Genomic DNA, 19,252 nt, shown 5'->3' with positions numbered 1-19,252 from the left:
TAATACTGCTCCTATGTACAGGAATATAACTACTATAATACTGCCTCCTATGTACAAGAATATAACTACTATAATACTGCTCCTATGTACAAGAATATAACTACTATAATACTGCCTCCTATGTACAAGAATATAACTACTATAATACTGCTCCTATGTACAAGAATATAACTACTATAATACTGCCTCCTCTGTACAAGAATATAACTACTATAATACTGCTCCTATGTACAAGAATATAACTACTATAATACTGCCTCATATGTACAAGAATATAACTACTATAATACTGCTCCTATGTATAAGAATATAACTATAATAATACTGCTCCTATGTACAAGAATATAACTACTATAATACTGCCTCCTATGTACAAGAATATAACTACTATAATACTGCTCCTCTGTACAAGAATATAACTACTATAATACTGCCTCCTGTGTACAAGAATATAACTACTATAATACTGCTCTAATGTACAAGACTATAACTACTATAATACTGCCTCCTATGTACATGAATATAACTACTATAATACTGCTCCTATGTACAGGAATATAACTACTATAATACTGCTCCTGTGTACAAGAATATAACTGCTATAATACTGCCTCCTATGTACAAGAATATAACTACTATAATACTGCCTCCTATGTACAAGAATATAACTACTATAATACTGCTCCTATGTACAAGAATATAACTACTATAATACTGCTCCTATCTACAAGAATATAACTACAACACTGACTGTCCAAAAAAAAAGTCGCCACCTGGATTTTATGAGCCTCCTATTGGATAATTACTGAATGGGCGATTATCTTTCAGCTGGCAACAGGTTATTTAACCCCAACTTGTGCAATGAGTTGCTTCTCATTTCTTAACCATGTCGAGAGACACATCTCGTGGTCAAGGAAAGATGTTAGTCTGTTTGAGAAGGGTCAGATCATTGGCATGCATCAAGCAGAGAAAACATCTAAGGAGATTGCAGAAGCTACTAAAATTGGGTTAAGAACTGTCCAACGCATTATTAAAAACTGGAAGGATAGTGGGGACCCATCGTATCAAGGAAGAAATGTGGCGGGAAAAAAATCTCTTAAATGTTTGGTGAAATCAAATCTAAGAAAAACAACAGTAGAACTCAGGGCTATGTTTAATAGTGAAAGTAAGAGCATTTCCACACGCACAAAGCGGAACTCAAGGGATTGGGACTGAAAACCACTAATCAGTGAGGCAAACCAGAAGAAAAGGCTTCAATTTGCTCGGGAGCATAAAGATTGGACCCTGGAGCAATGGAAGAAGGTGATGTGGTCTGATGAGTCCAGATTTACCCTGTTCCAGAGTGATGGGCGCCTCAGGGTAAGAAGAGAGGCAGATGAAGTGATGCCCCCATCATGCCTAGTGCCTCCTGTACAAGCCTGTGGGGGCAGTGCTATGATCTGGGGTTGCTGCAGTTGGTCAGGTCTAGGATCAGCAACAGTATCTGCTCCAAGAATGAGGTCAGCGACCACCTGAACATACTGAATGACCAGGTTATTCCATCCATGGATTTGTTCTTCCCTGATGGCACGGGCATATTCCAAGATGACAATGCCAGGATTCATCGGGCTCAAATTGTGAAAGAGTGGTTGTGGCGAATACCACGCCTCGTTCCCGCTTGACGTCACCTACGTCGAGCTCACGAGATGCGGTATGGTCACGGGTTACCAAAGCATGACGTTACGCCTTCCAGAGGAGCAGGTAAGGTCAGCTTGGTACAGTTTACACAGACACCTGCAGCGTCCCACTACGTGTGTGTGGGCACTGCTTAAAAGCACTTTTTACCCTAAAAATTGTAGTATGCTATGTCATGTGACTTTGTACTAACTTATGTGCAAAATCCCTGTTACCAGGTAGATTAGGTGTCATTTATACATCCCACCACTAGATGGGGATAACACTTAGCTTTTATATATACCTAGGTCAGGCCTAGTGAGAAAGATGAGATTATATGAGATTAGGAGAGGATTCAGAGTAAAACAGAGAGGAGAATGCAGAGTGAAGACTTCACCCCACAGATTAGTGAGTGGAGCCAACTTCGCAATGTGGTAGTACCACAGTGTGAGGCCAGTAGGAGAGAGTTTGCCTCCCTGGAAAAGAAACTAGCATCAGAAAGATTCATCAGTGATAATAGCCGTTATTTAGGGCCACAGACACCTTGCGCATGGTGGAGGACTTATAGCTTCTGGCAGCCACACCATAATTCTGGGAAACAGAGTAGCTACCTGTCCCAATATTCCACTTGGAGGGAAAGGACAAGGTATAGGACTGAGCACATTAACAGGAATAAGGTACTCCATAACCTCAGCCTGAATCAGGGTCTAAGAAAGCCTGGGAACAGTGGATTTGCAGATTAACTCTAATACCAACAAGTGACTGTATTCTGTACCGCTGCAGCCAAAGTCAACATCAGTAAAAGTTGTGAGTTGTACCTTACCACTGTCTACCTCATTATTACTACTATTGGTTGTACCACCATTAACGGTACTGGCGTCACGACAAATACCATCAAGGGACTCAGTCGCAACAAGCACCCTAAGCACCCTTAACATCAAGGGCGCCTCAACCACCACCTTGGCTGATGCTTCCCTACCACGGAGCGTGCCCCGGAGGATTTCGTGCTGTCCACCTCAACACTGTGCTGCCAGCCCAGGGAGGCTATCTGCTAACCGGCGGGATGTATATAAGCATCTTATATGTATATATGCTTATATACATCCCGGCGGCCATAGGCTCCAACGAATGCACTAGCATCTTCCCCTGTTTACCTCCAGCGGCACAGTGCCTGACGAAGGCCAGACACGGCCGAAAACGTTTGCACAAAAAAATCTTTTGCCGCATATCCATTAAAAAATAAAACCCATGAAAGAAACCCATTGCTGTGATTTATGATTTTGATGATAACGGGGCTGGGAACCCTATCTACAGCAGAAAAAAGCAGAACAGACACAAAGTTTGGTACAAAAAGTTCCTCAGTTTACTTACGGTTAGCAGAAAGCCTCCCTGGGCCGGCAGCACAGTGTTGAGGTGGACAGCACGAAATCCTCCGGGGCACGCTCTGTGGTAGGGAAGCATCAGCCAAGATGGTGGTTGAGGCACTGTGCCGCTGGAGGTAAATAGGGGAAGATGCTAGTGCATACGTTGGAGCCTATGGCCGCCGGGATGTATATAAGCATATATACATATAAGATGCTTATATACATCCCGACGGCCATAGGCTCCAACGTATGCACTAGCATCTTCCCCTGTTTACCTCCAGCGGCACAGTGCCTGACGAAGGCCAGACACGGCCGAAAACGTTTGCACAAAAAAATCTTTTTCCGCATATCCATTAAAAAATAAAACCCATGAAAGAAACCCATTGCTGTGATTTATGATTTTGATAAACTGAGGAACTGTGTTGTTATTTGGCCCCTCATCGGTCCACCGTGCACCTCACGTATTGCCCCTGCGCTACTGGCTGGCTGCACACCTCCTGTCCACGCGGGCACAGAGAGGCAACAAGCTGAGAGAACCTTTTCACTGCCACAGCGAAAACAGCGCTTTCTCAGCCCGGGTATCTGGCACCAGCTTCTCGTTTGATATAAGCCCGGTCCGCTAACGGGATTATATAGGGTTAGAAACCAACCTGCGGTAGCTTATAACTAGGCCAAAACACGGACGTGGGGATTCGTGATCGAGATACAAGATAGCACAAGATTAAATGATATATTTAAGCGCCGTAAGGGCACACTAGATATAACACAATATACACAGAGAATATATACAGTGGTCTGAGGTTACAGATACGGGTTATATGGGTACAACAGGGTTAAGCAGAGTCAGTTAGTAAGATGAGAGTTCCTTTTGGTTTTGAGGTGTTTTTTGCTGTAGTCATATGAAGGGTAGTGATCTCAGCTAGTTTCCGGGTCCCTCTAAACAAATTACACGATGTGACCCTTCTTCAGTCAGAGAAAGACACGCCCGCTTGCTAGCACAAGCCTTTTAACCTGTAGCTGGCACCTCCCGTACTTTGGGAGGGGTCCACTCCCCCCCTGCTGGACTGGCTGCAAATGACCCACAAAACCCTTTAGGGTTCATAGCTTTAGTCCAGAAGGTCAGAACCCTTTAGGGTTCATAGCTCCAGTCCAGAAGGTCACAGAGAGATGGTTCTGGGACCAACGGATCCGCCTAGGTTCCGGCTACAACTAGAGTCCAAACATGGTACCATTAGTTGGTTTCTGTGGGAAGATATGTATATCTCCCTTCCCTGGCATCCCACTATCAAACCAAGAACATGGGCACGTTCCTCATGGCCACCGGGACACAAATATGTATCCGGTTTGCGCCTGTGATGGCCGGGCAATTCATAATTCCTTATGAAATGTAGGTGCCAACATATCTGGGAGGTATCCTTGATCTTGGGCAAGAGCTGAGACCCCCTGCTGGGGGTTTTCCTGCAGATTTGGTTGCTTCCAAACTGGCTGGTTGAGGTGTGACATTATTCACCTGGGGCCTCCTTGAAGCCTGGACCCCTGGGGCTTTCTCCCTTGCTAGCTGACAATCAGATGGCTGGGGGGTGGGAACATATTTTGCATGTACACTGACTGTGTACAAGCCAAAAGGTGAATCAAATTACAATCAGGGCTGCCAATAAATGACAATCCATATTCCTCACAGTGGTTCAGGGAGCATGAGACATCATTTTCACACATGGATTGGCCACCACAGAGTCCAGACCTTAAACCTATTGAGAATCTTTGGGATGTGCTGGAGAAGGCTTTGCGCAACAGTCAGACTCTACCATCATCAATGCAAGATCTTGGTGAAAAATTTATGCAACACTGGATGAAAATAAATCTTGTGACATTGCAGAAGCTTATCGAAACAATTCCACAGCGAATGCGTGCCTTAATCAAAGCTAAAGGCGGTCCAACAAAATATTAGAGTGTGTGACCTTTTTTTTGGGGCGGTGACTTTTTTTTTGGACAGGCAGTGTATAATACTGCCTCCTAGAATGTAACTATTATAAGATCTTCCATTGTCTTCACTTTTCTCCTCATCAAATCTTCTGCTCATTAAATGTGTTTTCATCCTCTCAGGACAAACCGTTATTGTGTGTAAAAACAAAACCCATAAAGGTGTTAATTGTAGACATTATATCAATCACAAAAATAGCCAATTACGTCTTTCTGGGCTTTCATCTGCTCATCCATGGGGCTTCAGGAGCTCTGGAGATCCTTAATTAGGTTGCTCACAAATGAGGCAGAGATATCAGCAAAGACTTAGGTGAAGGAACTAAACATGAACAGTCTTACTAAAGCCTTGTCAAGAGGTCTGTGGAGAATGGGGGTCAGATGTTTCTTTGGAGATTTGAAATGGTTCAGGGTCCATGTCTCAGGATGAATGATAAAACCCCATGTCTTACCTTACCTGTTTCATTCTTTAGGAGAAGTTAGCTACTTCCTTCATAACTGAAGTCATTCTTGGATTAGAATTTTCACAAAACCTAAAAATACATCATTAGCTAAAGAAGGATCTGAAGGATCTTTTAAATGTCTGCTTTTCTGTTGTTATGTCTGGAAACTTGTTTTTGTCTGGAACAACTGCTGTCATTGCCTTTGAGTATCATTGAAGTTCTAATGTAAGTCTATGAGAGACGGAAAGTGTTACAATGTATCTGTTTGTGCTGAGTTTCTTCACTCCATCCCTCCCACTAGAAGGTTTTAGTCTAGCAAAAACTGTATTTAAGGAGAAGTCAGAGCCCCTAGTGTTCTCCAGATAGGGACCAGTGCTTGGAAGAGGAGACTCTGCCAGACTACTGAGTGACCAGAAAAAGATGCTGAGATGGGGATACACTGTCACAGACCCTGGACCTCCAGCCTTTGTCTAGGGAACCAGCCTTCTGACCGAGAGAGGGACAGCTAGCTCAGGCCTTTCCTCTGCATCAAACCCTTCTTCTGCCAGGGAGGAGACTGGAGAAGCCTCGTCTATATTGTGTTGCACTTGAATTCCTCCAGTAAAGAAGCCCACTGGTTACTGCAGACCCTGACTCTTTGGACTTATTGCCCATTGGGGTGCACCACGCCTTACCATCCCTTCCAGAGAGCAGCAACACGTGGTGTGAGGATTTGCTCTGGTAGGCAGGGTAAGCGGACGCAGTACAGAGGCAACACAAGTTCGTAAATCAAAATGTCAGTGTTTATTCACACAAAAGGCAAAAGAAAAACGACTTATTACAGTCTTGGTGTTAATTCACACAATGAAAAGTCCATAAAACAGACACGTCACCTTTCTAGCCATTTTATCCCCGGCAATGAAGAGCAGGCTTTAGGGGGCCTGTTTCCCAGCGTGCAACCCTCATGTGGCTCTCAGCCTTCCAGCACAGCACCATGTCTCAGATCCCAAAACAGAGACTCAGATTCTGAGCCCAGCTGCCTATTTAAAGGACAGCCAGGTGCTGCCAAAACCCGGACCAGTATTTGATCTCACCTGGCTGGAAATCAGTCCAGCAGCACATGTTAGGAAGAAAATACCTGCCTTCCCAAACAAAACCCCTTGCTATGTCACATACCCTTCCCCCCTTTTGTTCAACTCTGAGGTGGTGAACACACGCCAGGTAGTGTACCCGCGTTTCCTTGTAACCAGCCTGCCCTATGTTCCTCTGTAAACTTAACGTTTTGCAAGGACAAGAACCACCTGGTGACCCGAGCATTCCTCTCCTTGGCCTGGCTCATCCACTTGAGAGGGGAGTGATCGTTCACCAGACGGAACTTTCTCCCCAACAGATAATAGCGGAGAGACTCGAGTGCCAACTTGATGGCCAGGCACTCTCTCTCCACTATACTGTACCGGGTCTCGGCTGGAGTGAGCTTACGGCTGATGAATACAACGGGATGCTGCTCCCTATAGACTTCCTGAGACAGTACAGCACCGAGGCCTACTTTGGAGGCATCGGTCTGTACTATAAACTCCCTTTTGAAGTCGGGAGTCACCAAAACCGGGGACCCGCACAGGGCCGACCTCAAAGCAGAGAAAGCCTCTTCCACCTGGTTATTCCAGCGGACTATCACAGACTTCCGTCCCTTTAAGAGCCCTGTCAATGGAGCTGCTAAAGTGGCAAAATGGGGAACAAACCTCATATAATAGCCCACAATTCCCAGGAATGACTTTACTTGTCTAGAGGTGACAGGTCAGGGCCAATTCCTTATTGCCTTGATTTTGTTTACTTGGGGTTTGATGACTCCGCGCCCAATGACATACCCCAGGTATTTGGTCTCCTCTAACCCTATCGCACATTTTTTTGGGTTAGCTGTTAGACCAGCCTTTCGAAGGGAGTCCACTACGGCCTGTACTTTGGGCAGGTGACTTTACCAGTCGGTACTGTGAATGACAATATCATCCAGGTAAGCCGAGGGGTACCGCCGATGTGGACGAAGCACAATGTCCATTAGACGTTTAAAAGTGGTGGGGGCACCATGCAGACCAAAGGGTAACACCTTATATTGGTACAGCCCCTCTGGTGTAATGAAGGCCATTTTTTTCCTTGGCAGCCTCCATTAAGGGCACCTGCCAGTACCCTTTGGTTAGGTCCAAAACAGAAAAATACCAGGCTTCACCTAACCTTTCAATAGGCTCATCCACCCGAGGCATTGGATATGCATCAAATTTAGATATTTAGTTCAGCTTACGAAAATCGTTACAAAACTGTAATGTCCCATCCGGCTTGGGTATTAAGACTATCGGACTGGCCCACTCACTTTTAGACTCCTCGACGACGTCTAGCCGCAGCATGAGCTGCAATTCCTCCGAGATGGCTTGTCACCAAGCCTCGGGTACCCGGTATGGCTTTAACCGGACTTTTGCCTGAGGCTCAGTGACAATGTCATGTTGGATTGCGGAAGTGCGTCAAGGGAGGTCCGAGAACACGTCCATGTTCCGACTAACGAACTCCCTGGCAACTGCTTCCCTTGCATCAGACAAAGGAGCCGAAACCTCTTCCCCTATAAAACCCGGCCGCGGGTTTAAGTAAATTAACATGGTAAACCTGCTCTGGCTTCCACCGTCAGTGGACCTTGTAATTTACCTCTCAAACTTTCTCGAGTACCTCGTAGGGCCCCTGCCATCTAGCCAGGAACTTACTGTCCACGGTTGGTACCAGAACCAAAACCCGATCTCCCAGGTTAAAGATCCAGACCGAGCCTGCCGATTATAGATCCGACTCTGGGCTCGCTGAGCGGCCTCCATATGCTCCCTGACAAGAGGCAAAATGGTCTCTATCCTCTGTTGCATCTTGATAACATACTCCAGGACACTTTTATGTGGAGTGGGTTGCTGTTCCCATGCCTCTTTGGCCACGTCCAACAGACCACGAGGATGTCAGCCCTAAAGCAATTAGAAGGGCGAGAACCCAGTAGAGACCTGGGGTACCTCTAGCACAGCGAACATGAGATAGGGCAGAAGAAGGTCCCAATCCTTCCCATCTTTAGACACCACCCTTTTTAACATAGTTTTTAGAGTTTTGTTAAACCTTTCAACCAGACCGTCCATTTGCAGATGGTACACGGACATCCGTAACTGTTTGATATGCAGCAACTTACAGAGTTCCCTCATGACCTTGGACATATCCCCTGGTCAGTCAGAACCCCTCTAGGTAGCCCCACTCAGGATAACATCTCCATTAGCTCCTTAGCTATAAGCTTCGCCGATGTATGTCGCAGTGGCACCGCCTCCGGGTACCGAGTGGCGTAGTCCAGGACGACCAAGATGTGTTGGTGCCCTCTAGCCGACTTTGGTACTGGGCCTACGAGGTCCATAGTGATTCGCTCAAACGGCACTTTGATGATCGGAGAGGTACCAAGGGACTGCAAAAAAGGTGCAGCCTGGCAGGTCGGGCAAGACTTACAGAATTCTTCCACCTCCCTAAACACACTGGGCCAGTAAAACTGTTGTAATATCCGGTTCTGTGTCTTCTGCATTCCCATATGACCCCTGAGAACATGTGCAATGAGCAGGACCGTGGTAAAGTTACATGGACGCCAAATTATGCAATGGCTAGGTGAGGTGTAGGTGATAGTTTATGGTTTTGTTCGTGACGCCAATTGCAGCGTGCGCAGGGTACTAACACAGGGCCCTTCAAGGTGTTGTAACTCACGTACCAGGTTAGGAATGCCAGAGTGGGGTAATGTCTCTGTATGGTAGTGGAAATGGTGTCAATGGTGTCTCCTATCTGGGTACGGCTGGACTCCTGGATCCTGTCTCACTTGCAATAAATTGCGTGCGGTGCTAGTAGGAGTAATAGAGGAATTTGCAGCAGAAATTGAGTTCCAGACCTTGGGTAAAGTTCAAACTTGTCTTTAATGGTTGTAGCTTTCATCTTCTGCTGTCTGGGGACTGACTAGCTGAGGAGGAATGGCTTCTCCTGGGTCTCTGGATTTTACTCACAGTTATCTTCACAGGGTATGGTTTCTTCCTGTAACTGGAAGTGTCTGCTTGTTTCTTCCAACTGAGGATGCAAGGCTCAGGCTGGGGATGATTATCAATGTCTCAGCCGAGACAAGATCCTGGTTTGCTCCCTATATCTGGGAGCTCCTACAAGCACAGCCTTCCCCTAGCAGGCGTGGCTGACACACTAACTTAACTTCCTTCCCTCCCCATGAGGCAGGATGTGGGCATAATCCACTCTGCTCACAGAGGGGGTAGCTGAACTGGAATGAACTATTCCAGCCTAGAAACACTAAACTGTAGCTGACTCCTTGCTAACACATTGCTGCCACCTGCTGGTGAACATGGAAATTACAACAATATATATTTAACAATGCTTTCAATGCACATTTGTGAGGATGTGATGAAAAATTTCATTAGATGACAATGTAAATGCTCTTAACAGATTGTAGCGGGGTAAAAGCGTTTAGTAACACTACTCTGGGGTGTTACACATGTTGGTGGGCTAACTCTAACACCAGTTTGCGATAAGCACCACCAACTGTTCAATGGATTCACCTCGCAGCTGGTTTACCCGGTACAACATCTCCTGATGAACCACAAAACGGGGGAACACCGACTCTGCCCCTTGTTGTTGTGGTTCACCATCTACTATTAATAGATTTTCCCAGGCTCAGGATACGGTTGGGTCCCGGTGTTGGGCAGTACCAAAATTTATCCCCGGAGACATGGAGGTCTGCCAGCTCAGGACCCGGCGGCAAGTCCTCCATGTCTCCCACCATCACACTTAGCGAGGTTGTTTCCCCCTCTTCCACCGAAGTGGCGGTCACCCCTACTGCTGGCCCTTCGGACTCAGATTCCCAGGGTTCTGGTCTCCCCCCTGAGCCGGGCCACTCTGCTAGGGTTACCCCTGTCTCATGGGTATCAGTCACTCTCGTAGCAGGCCACAGTGCCGTGAAGCCCGGGAAGTCTCTCCCTATTACAAGTTCGTAGTGTAGATTGGTGGTGACAGCCACCTCGTGGGTCCACCTGCCAGCAACCATGGATAGAGACACCATAGAATGAATACACATGACCCTGAGTTTCCGGCCAGTATACTCAGTGGACCGTACCAGGGGAGCCCTTACCTGGGTCACCAGACTCCCTGAGTCCAACAGAGCCTCCGCTAGAGTGTCTCCTACCTCCATCTGGCACAGGGGATTCAGAGTCTCCGGGGTACCCGCTGCACACAGCTTCCTAGCTTTTTATGACTGATGGAACCCATAGTTCGTGTCCATGGGTTCCACCTGATGTGGACAGTCAGCTCGTACATGGCCAGGTTCTCGACACTGCCAACAGACTATCGGAGCTGGGTCCACAGGGGGAACATCCTGGGCAGGTTTGGTGGGCACAAATCGCCGGGTCTTGGGTGGAGAGTTACGTGATTTAAATTGCCCCCCTCCTAAAAGAACGCACCCGTACATTCCGGGTAGCCTCATAGAGCTCCACCAGGTCGACCACCTCGAGAGCATTACCTGAAGAGACCTGTCAGATCGATTGCTGGAGAGGGGGTGGCAAAGCCCTCCAGAACATATCAGCCAACAGACGGTCCAGCATAGCAGTGGGGCTCAGCACGTCAGGCTGTAGCCACTTTTGCAAGAGGTTAAGTAAGTTATAATACTGGGGTCTCATGGGCTCAGACGGCTTAAACCCCTACTGATGCACCCGCTGGGCCCGGACCAACACATTCACCCCCAGTCTTGCCAGAATCCCACCCTTGACTTTCTGGTAGTCGGCCGCTTAATTGTCCAGCAAGTCGCAATACACCCGCTAAGAATCGGATGTCAGGAACGATGCCTACTGATCTCGGGGAAGATTCTCCCTTGTTGCGACCTTCTCGTACATCGCCTGGTAGGTTTCGACGTCATCTGATGATGTAATCTTGGGGATCGCCGCACGGACCGCTTTCTGGACATCGTGGACACTCTGGGACGCTCCTGCCATCTGTAAAGCCATCACGTGTTGTAACAGCAGCTGGTTTGTTTCTTGCTGGTGTTGGTTAGCCTCGACTAGAGCTTTCATTACAGCCTCCATTTTGTCACGTGACACAGCTTTAAATTTAGCTGGTTTAATCCAGGACATCCAACCATACCCGAAAACAAAAATATTTCAGCGTTTACGCCAGCCTCACTGCGTGGGCCCGCTCAAAGCACCAATTGTGAGCATTTGCTCTGGAAGGCAGGGTAAGCGGACGCAGTACAGAGGCAACACAAGTTTGTAAATCAAAATGTCAGTGTTTATTCACACAAAAGGCAAAAGAAAAACGACTTATTACAGTCTTGGTGTTAATTCACACAATGAAAAGTCCATAGAACAGTCACGTCACATTTCTAGCCGCTTTGTCCCCAGCAGTTCACAGCAGGCTTTAGGGGGCCTGTTTCCCAGCGTGCAGCCCTCATGCTGCTCTTAGCCTTCCAGCACAACACCATGCTTCAGATCCCAAAATGGTGACTTAGATTCTGAACCCAGCTGCCTATTTTAAGGAAAGCCAGGTGCTACCAAAACCCGGACCGGCACTTAAACTCCGGTCCGTTATTTGATCTCACCTTGCTGGAAATCAGCCCAGCCGCCCATGTTGGGAGGAAAATACCTGCCTTCCCAGACAAAACCCCTTGCTATGTCACAGTGGTGACACCTTAACGGTGTCCAGGGAAACCCAGCGTCGTGTTGTGGCCACCCCAAACCCAGCCACTATGTAACAGCGGTTGCTGTGCCCCGCTGTTCCCCTGCTTAACGTTGCAGTCCTGGGCGCCATGTTCAGCATTGATCTGCTGCCTGTGCTTCCCCATTCACCACTGCAGTCCTGGGCTCTGTCCTTGTAGGTACTGTTTGTTCTGAGAACCACTCCACAGTTTCCTCTCAGCCCTGGCCACAGCATGCTTGCTGCCTGTTCCCTGCAGCACTTCCTTAAGGGGCGGCGCTCGTCACTTCCTGTGCTTTATGGGTTAGATCATGTGACCTCGCTGACCAATCCTAGCCCTCCTGCACATATATAAGTGGCTCAGCCCCCTTCCCAGATGCCTCAGTGTCAAGGTCCTTGTGTCCTGCTAGGTTGCTGATATCTCTGCTTGTGTTCCTGTGTACCTGACCCGTGCTTGTGTTTCTGGACTCTGCTACCTGTTTGATCCCAGCCTGATTGCCTTGACTCTCCTGTTGCCTTCCCGGATTGCCTGACTTGTACCTGTGCCGCCTGCCTTGACCTATTGCTTGTTTGACTTCACCTCTGCCTCATCCTTTGGTCCTGCACTGTTGCTCCTGGTTACGACTCAGCCTGCTGAAAATGCCTGTACCTTTTGGTACCTTTCTCAGGTACCTCCTGGTCCGCCTGGACCACCTGCCTTCTTTGCGTAGCCTCCTCAAGAGGTAGTGACCTGGTGTTCCCCTCGGGAAAGTCTATGTCCACCATCAGGGGTACTGTGAAGATTGAGGGGTTTACTTAGACAAGGATCTTAGAAGAGGTAGGACATGTGGCACAGTGGGTTCATACCCGCCGGTTCGTGACACACTGCACCACCACTTGCTAAGTTCCTCATTTCTTCTACCTCTTATTGAAGGCCTCATCTTTCCTCCCCTTTGTCTAATGGCTGTCCCTTTCCTAATCCCACATGTCAATGTCCTCAACTCTTCTCTACCTATTGATGGCCTCATCTCTTCTCCCACTATTTGTGGGCCTCATCTCTCTTCTTACTTGTTGGGGGCCTCAGATTTCCTACCACTGGTTGAGGGCCTCAGATTTCCTCCCATTTGATGATGGTCTTGCCGCTCCTCCTACTTATTGAGGTCCTTTCCTATCTTCCCACTTGTTGAAGGTCACAACTCTCCCTAACTGTTGATGATCTAGCCTCTCTTCCCACTTGCTGTGAGCCTCAAATTTCTTCTGTCCATATCTCTGTTCCCACTTGTTGAGAGTCTTACTTATCTTTGCACTTGTTGATTAGTGTTTGGCGCGCATATTCGAATAGCAAATATTAACTTATAAAATTTGCGAATATTTAGAATATAGTGCTATATATTTGTAATTTCAAATATTCTAGATTTTTTTTCATCAGTAACCTCTGCTTGTGGGCCAATGAGAAGGCTGCAATGTCTTTGTCTGAACTTAGTAACATCCCTAGCAACCAATAGGAAAGTTGCCTACCCCTTACTATATAAGAACCTCCCCAGCAGCGCTTGTATGCAGTATTTCTCCGATCTAGGAGAGAGAGCAGTGACATTGCTGTGCTCTCTGCTTTCCTGTGTCATTACATTAGATAGTTAGTTAGGTTATATATATAATACAGATAGTTAGTGGGAGATAGTCAGTGTAGGTTAGATAGTGATAAAGTGTAGCTGTCCATACATACATGCTACATATATACTTACATAGTGCTGTGATGTCACAAGTTTAGAACAATACTTAGCGCACCAATCACTAATAAGTAGCCAGACCTGTTAAAATGAGAAGTTCCAACCATTTTCTCTAGTCTCAGGAAACTTCTAGCAGCTTGAAAAATGTAGCTATAGCGACCCATGCACGCATTCCGCGAATATTACATTGCCGATTTTTCGCGATCAAGAAAATAATCTCGAATTCGCGAATATATGACGAATATTCTACCAAATATTTGCGAAATACCGCAAATTTGAATATTGCCCCTGCCGCTTATCACTATTGTTGATGGCCTCGCTTCTCTTCCCACTTGTTCAAGGCCTCATCACTTCTCCCACTTGTCAAGGGCCTCATCTATCACCTCCATTTGTTAAGTACCTCATCTCTCCTCCTCACTTATGGAGTGCACAGCTCTCCTCTCATTTGTCAAGGACCTTATCTCTACTCCCACTTATTGAGCCCTTCATCTCTCATTCCAGTTGCTGATAGCCACACCTCTACTCCTACCTATTCTGCCTTACTTATCCCACTTGTTGATGGCCTCTCCTTTTATTCTCCCAAATTGATGGCCTCATCTCTCTTACTACTTGATAGCTAGACCTCTTTTGCTTCCTGTTGATGGCCTTATTTCTCCTCCTACTTTCTGAGGACCTCACCCCTCATCCGACTTGTTAAGGGGCTCATCTCTCCACCCATTTGTTGATGGCCTCTCTTCTCCTACTCCCACATATTTATGTCCTCACCTCTCTTTGCTACCTGCTGATGGTCTCATCTCTCCTCCCACTTTTTAAGGGCCTCAGAATTACTCATCTCCTATCCCATTTGATGATCGTACCTTCTTCCCACTTGTTGAGGGCCGCCACCTTACCTATCTTTTAACTTGTTGATGGCCAAACCTCTTCCTAACTGTTGATGATATCACCTTTCTTCCCACTTGATGAGGGCCTCAACTCTCTTTTCTGTTGTTGAGGGCCTTATCTCTCCCCTGCTCAGCTCTCAATGGCATCATCTCTCCTCCCAACCAATGAGAGTCTTACCTCTCTTTCCATTTGTTAATGCCCTCACCTCTCCTCTCACTTGTTTAGGTCCTCATCTCTATTCCTGCTTGTTGAGTGCCTCATCTCTCCTCCCAGTTGTTGGCCTCATTTCTTCTCCCACTTTTTGAGGGCCTCCCCACTCATTCTCCAATGAGGATCGCATGGTTTTGTTCTACTTGCTGATGGCCTCTTACGAGTTGAAGGCCTCATCTCTCTTACCACATGATAGCTACACTTCTCTTCCTAGCTGTTGATGGCCTCATTTCTCCTCCCAATTTTTAAGAGCTACACCTTTCATCTGACTTATTAAAGGCCTCCCCTCTGCTCCTCCAACATCTTGATGTCCTCATCTCTCCTCCTACTGACTGAGGGCCTCAGAATTCCACCCACTTGTTGAGTGCCTCATCTCTTCTCCCACTTGATGAGGGCCTCAGCTCTACTCCCACTTGTCGAGTACCTCAGCTCTCCTCCCATTTGTTTATAGCCACACCTTTCATGTTACCTGTTGATGGCCTCACTTTTTTTCCACTTGGTGAGGGTCTCAGTTCTCCCACTTGTTGAGGGTCTCCCCTCTCATCCTACCACCTTGATGGCCACACCTCTCCTCTACTTGTTGTTGGCCTTATGTACCATTCCACTTGTTAAGGGTCTCATTTCTTCTGTCACTCGGTAAGAGTCTCTTCCCCCCTCCCCAACTTGTTAATTTATTCTCCTTTGAGAGAGTCAACCTTTCCTTCCACTTGTTGATTGCCTCAAATCTCCTCTCACTGGTTCAGGGCCTCATCACTTTTCCTGACTTGTTGAGTGCCTCATCGCTTCACCTTACTTGTTAAGTGCCTCAACTCTCCTGCCACTTGTCAAGGGTCTCAACTTCATTCCCATTTGTTGAGTACTTCATCACTCCTCCCAATTGTTAAGGGACTTATTTGTATTCCCATTTGAGGAGGGTTTCATTTCTCTTCCCAGTTGTTGATGGCCACACTTCTACTACCTGTTTATGGTCGTATTTCCCACTTGTTGAGACCCTGCCCTCTCATCCTCATACTTGTTTAGTGTCTCATGTCTCCTTGTACTTGTTGAGGGTTTCTTCTTCTCTATCATATGTTGGGGGCCTCATCTCTTTCCCCCAGTTGTAAGTGACCTAATTTCTCATCTCATTTGTTGATGGCCTCATTAAACACTCTTTTTGAGGGCATCATCTCTCATACCACATGATAGCCACACCTCTCCTCCTACCTGCTGATTGCCTAATTTCTCCTCCCAATTGTTATGGGCCTCATTTCTCCTCCCACTTGTTGAGACCCTGCCCTCTCATCCTTCCAGTTGTTGAGTGTCTTACATCTGCTCGTACTTGTTGAGGGTCTCATCTTCTCTATCATATGCTTGGGGGCCTCATCCCTTCCCCCAAATTGTAAGTGACCTAATTTTCCCCTCGTCCTATGACAGCACCAGGAGAGAGGGTCCTCCGACCAGGACCAGAAACCCACAAATATTTAAGAAGGAGGGGCCTCTCCATCCCTCAGTGGTTTCCTGTCCTGGGAGAGGATTCCTACATGTACTCCGGTGGAGAGTAGTTTCTCTCCGTGTTGCAATACGCCGGCTGGGCTGGGGAGCGTGCCGGGTGAGTTCCCCGCTACGTGCTCCCTGAAGATTATAGGGGATGTACCTCTAGGCCTCTTGGGTGATCTTTCTGGGCTCTGGCAGCAGGTATGGCAGAATCTGCATGCAGGTTGGGAGCGTGCGAGTACAAGAATAGCGCCTCCTGTCCCAGGTATCGCGAGACCGCGAGCTGGCCACCAGGAGCAAGCATGGAAAATTCACATTTTTGCCGCACTTAAACCCAACTAGAGCGGCCTTGTGGATCCTTGCTTTACATCTCCGGATCCAAGGCATTTTGTTTGTCCTCTGGCAGCATGGAAGACGCTGGAGAGGTGCACAAGGACCTGTCTTCCCCTGCACCTGTGGTATGGATAGGAGGGTATGTACGGTATTCGGTTTCCCCCTTAACATGTGTTTTTGGTGGCATATTGCCTTTCAGGATAAGCGGCTAAGGATGTTGTCGGCTAAGGCAAAGCATAAGGTGTGTGGGTTATGTAAGACCAGATTGCCCCCCTCCTATGTTAAATTACTCTGTCATTCCTGCATAGAAAATACTATTGCGGAAGAATCCCCGTCAATGTAGAAATGTATGAAAAAGTTGATCAAAGAGGAAATGGGTAATGGCCTAAAATCTAAGAAAGAAGGCCATAGAATTAAGGATAAGTCCCCGTCTGCGCATGGCGGCGGAGAGTGGTGAGGTCCTGTCCGACTCGTTGTCTGAAGAGGATAGGGGTGGTAGACCATTTTTCGCCATCCATCATGTGGATCAGCTTCTAAAGGCCATCAGGGCCATTATGATTATCGAAGATCCCAAGGAAGTGAGATCAGTTCAGGATGTAATGTTTGAAGGATTGGAAGGTAGAAAAAATAGGTCTTTTTACATTCACAAAAATGTGGCGGCCATGATATGAGTGAAAAGAACCTAGATAAGTGCAACTTTATTCCCTTGTCGGTTAAGTGCAAATACCCCTTTGACGATGCTGATTCAATACTATGGGACCATTCTCCCAGGATTGATGTGCCGATTGCTAAAGTGTCACGCAGGTCATCTCTACCATTTGATGATTTAGGAAATAGGCCCTTATTTTTAACTTTTACACTACACAAGGCTTTTTAACATATAAGTGCAACGCTGAACGCCGAATATATTTTTCTCTTGCCTACGGAGTCCTTTTGTTATGGCTTTGCACAGAGAGCAAAAATGTTATGCACAATTGTGATGGAACTCATGATCTTAAGAAACTGGACTTGGACTCCAAAGCAGGGGCTCTCCTGTCATGTCTTGTGTTGTGTGCTGTGGAGATCGATTGCAGACGGAGCAGATAAAAACACAGGAATGTTTTCAACTTACTGAAGCTGCTTGAAGAATAGATGGTAAAGGCAAAGTCTGCTGGTGTGTTGTCATCAGTGTCTTTATTATGTTTACTGCAGGACCCATGATGACGTAATTCGGTCCATACAGCAAAAGGAGGTCTACAATCACTGATCAATTTTCCCAAACAAAGCCTGTTTCATATAAAAAAATTCACCACTACGTAATTCGGTCCATACAGCAAAAGGAGGTCAACAATCACCCATCAACTTTCCCGGAAAAAAAAGTTTAAAAAAAATAATTTCACCAGTGAAAGGATAATGGAATTCGGTTCATACAGAACAAAGTCTACAATCACCCATCAATTTTCCCCCAAAAAGCATATTTCACATCCTATTTGTGCCTTACCTAGGCGATTTCTTGATTGTTGCCCCATCCGAACAGACCTGTCTTGTCCAGATGGAGCAGGTAATTACCATTGTGAACTCTCTAGGCTGATTGATCAATACGGAGAAGTCCAGGATGTATCCTCAGAAGGTTCAACAATTCCTGGGCATATTACAGGACTCGGCCTCTCAGAAATCCTTTCTAGGTCGAGAAAGTAAGGTCAGTGGTAGATCTTGTTCGGAATCCATATCTATCAATCAGAAATAGTATGTCAGTTCTGCAAACCTTAACCTCCTGCATTCCTGCAGTTCTGAGGACTCAGGCTCTTGGTCAGGAGATATGAAGGATTTGAACAGAAACATTTTTTACTCCAGGCAAACATGCAGTTCCGTAAGGTGATGGTTGGATCCAGGAAACCTCATCCGGGAGGTTCCTTGGAGAATTGCAGAGCCATTAGTAATAACTACAGATGCCATATCAGTCGGTTTGGGGGCTCACATCCAGAACAGGGTTCCTCAAGGTCCTTGGGTAGTATCAATTTGTGCCACTTCTTCAAACGTAAAAGAACTAATGGCGGTGCTGAGAGCGTTGCAGGAGATTTTGCTTTTGCTCCAGAATAGTCATCTAAAGGTCTTGTCAGACAATGGTTCCATAGTAACTTACCTGAATCTTCAGGGGGGACCAGATCCATAGAATTGCAACAGATAGCAGCTCAGATTTTTTCCTTACAGGAGGGAAAAGTCCTGTCCTTGTTGACCCTTCATATCAAAAGGGTAGACAACCGGGAGGCATATTTTTTTTAGTTGCCACAAATTTGACCAGAGAGAGTGGTCTCTGAATTCGGGGGTTTTCTTCCAGGTAGTTCAGCTTTGGGGGGAGCCCTCTGTGAATCTTTTTGCCACAAGATCAAATATAAAAGTGAAAAGTTATTTTTTTCCCTTTTTTACTGTGGACACTTTTCTACAACCGTGGGACAGGGGTCTGCTCTATGCATTCCCTCCTCTTCAGTTAATCTCCAGAGTTCTCAAGAAGATAAAGGAAGACAGA

Source organism: Bufo bufo, chromosome 2 (assembly GCF_905171765.1).
Source record: "Bufo bufo chromosome 2, aBufBuf1.1, whole genome shotgun sequence".
NCBI classification, from domain to species: domain Eukaryota; kingdom Metazoa; phylum Chordata; class Amphibia; order Anura; family Bufonidae; genus Bufo; species Bufo bufo.
Note: the sequence above shows the minus strand (reverse complement) of the source record.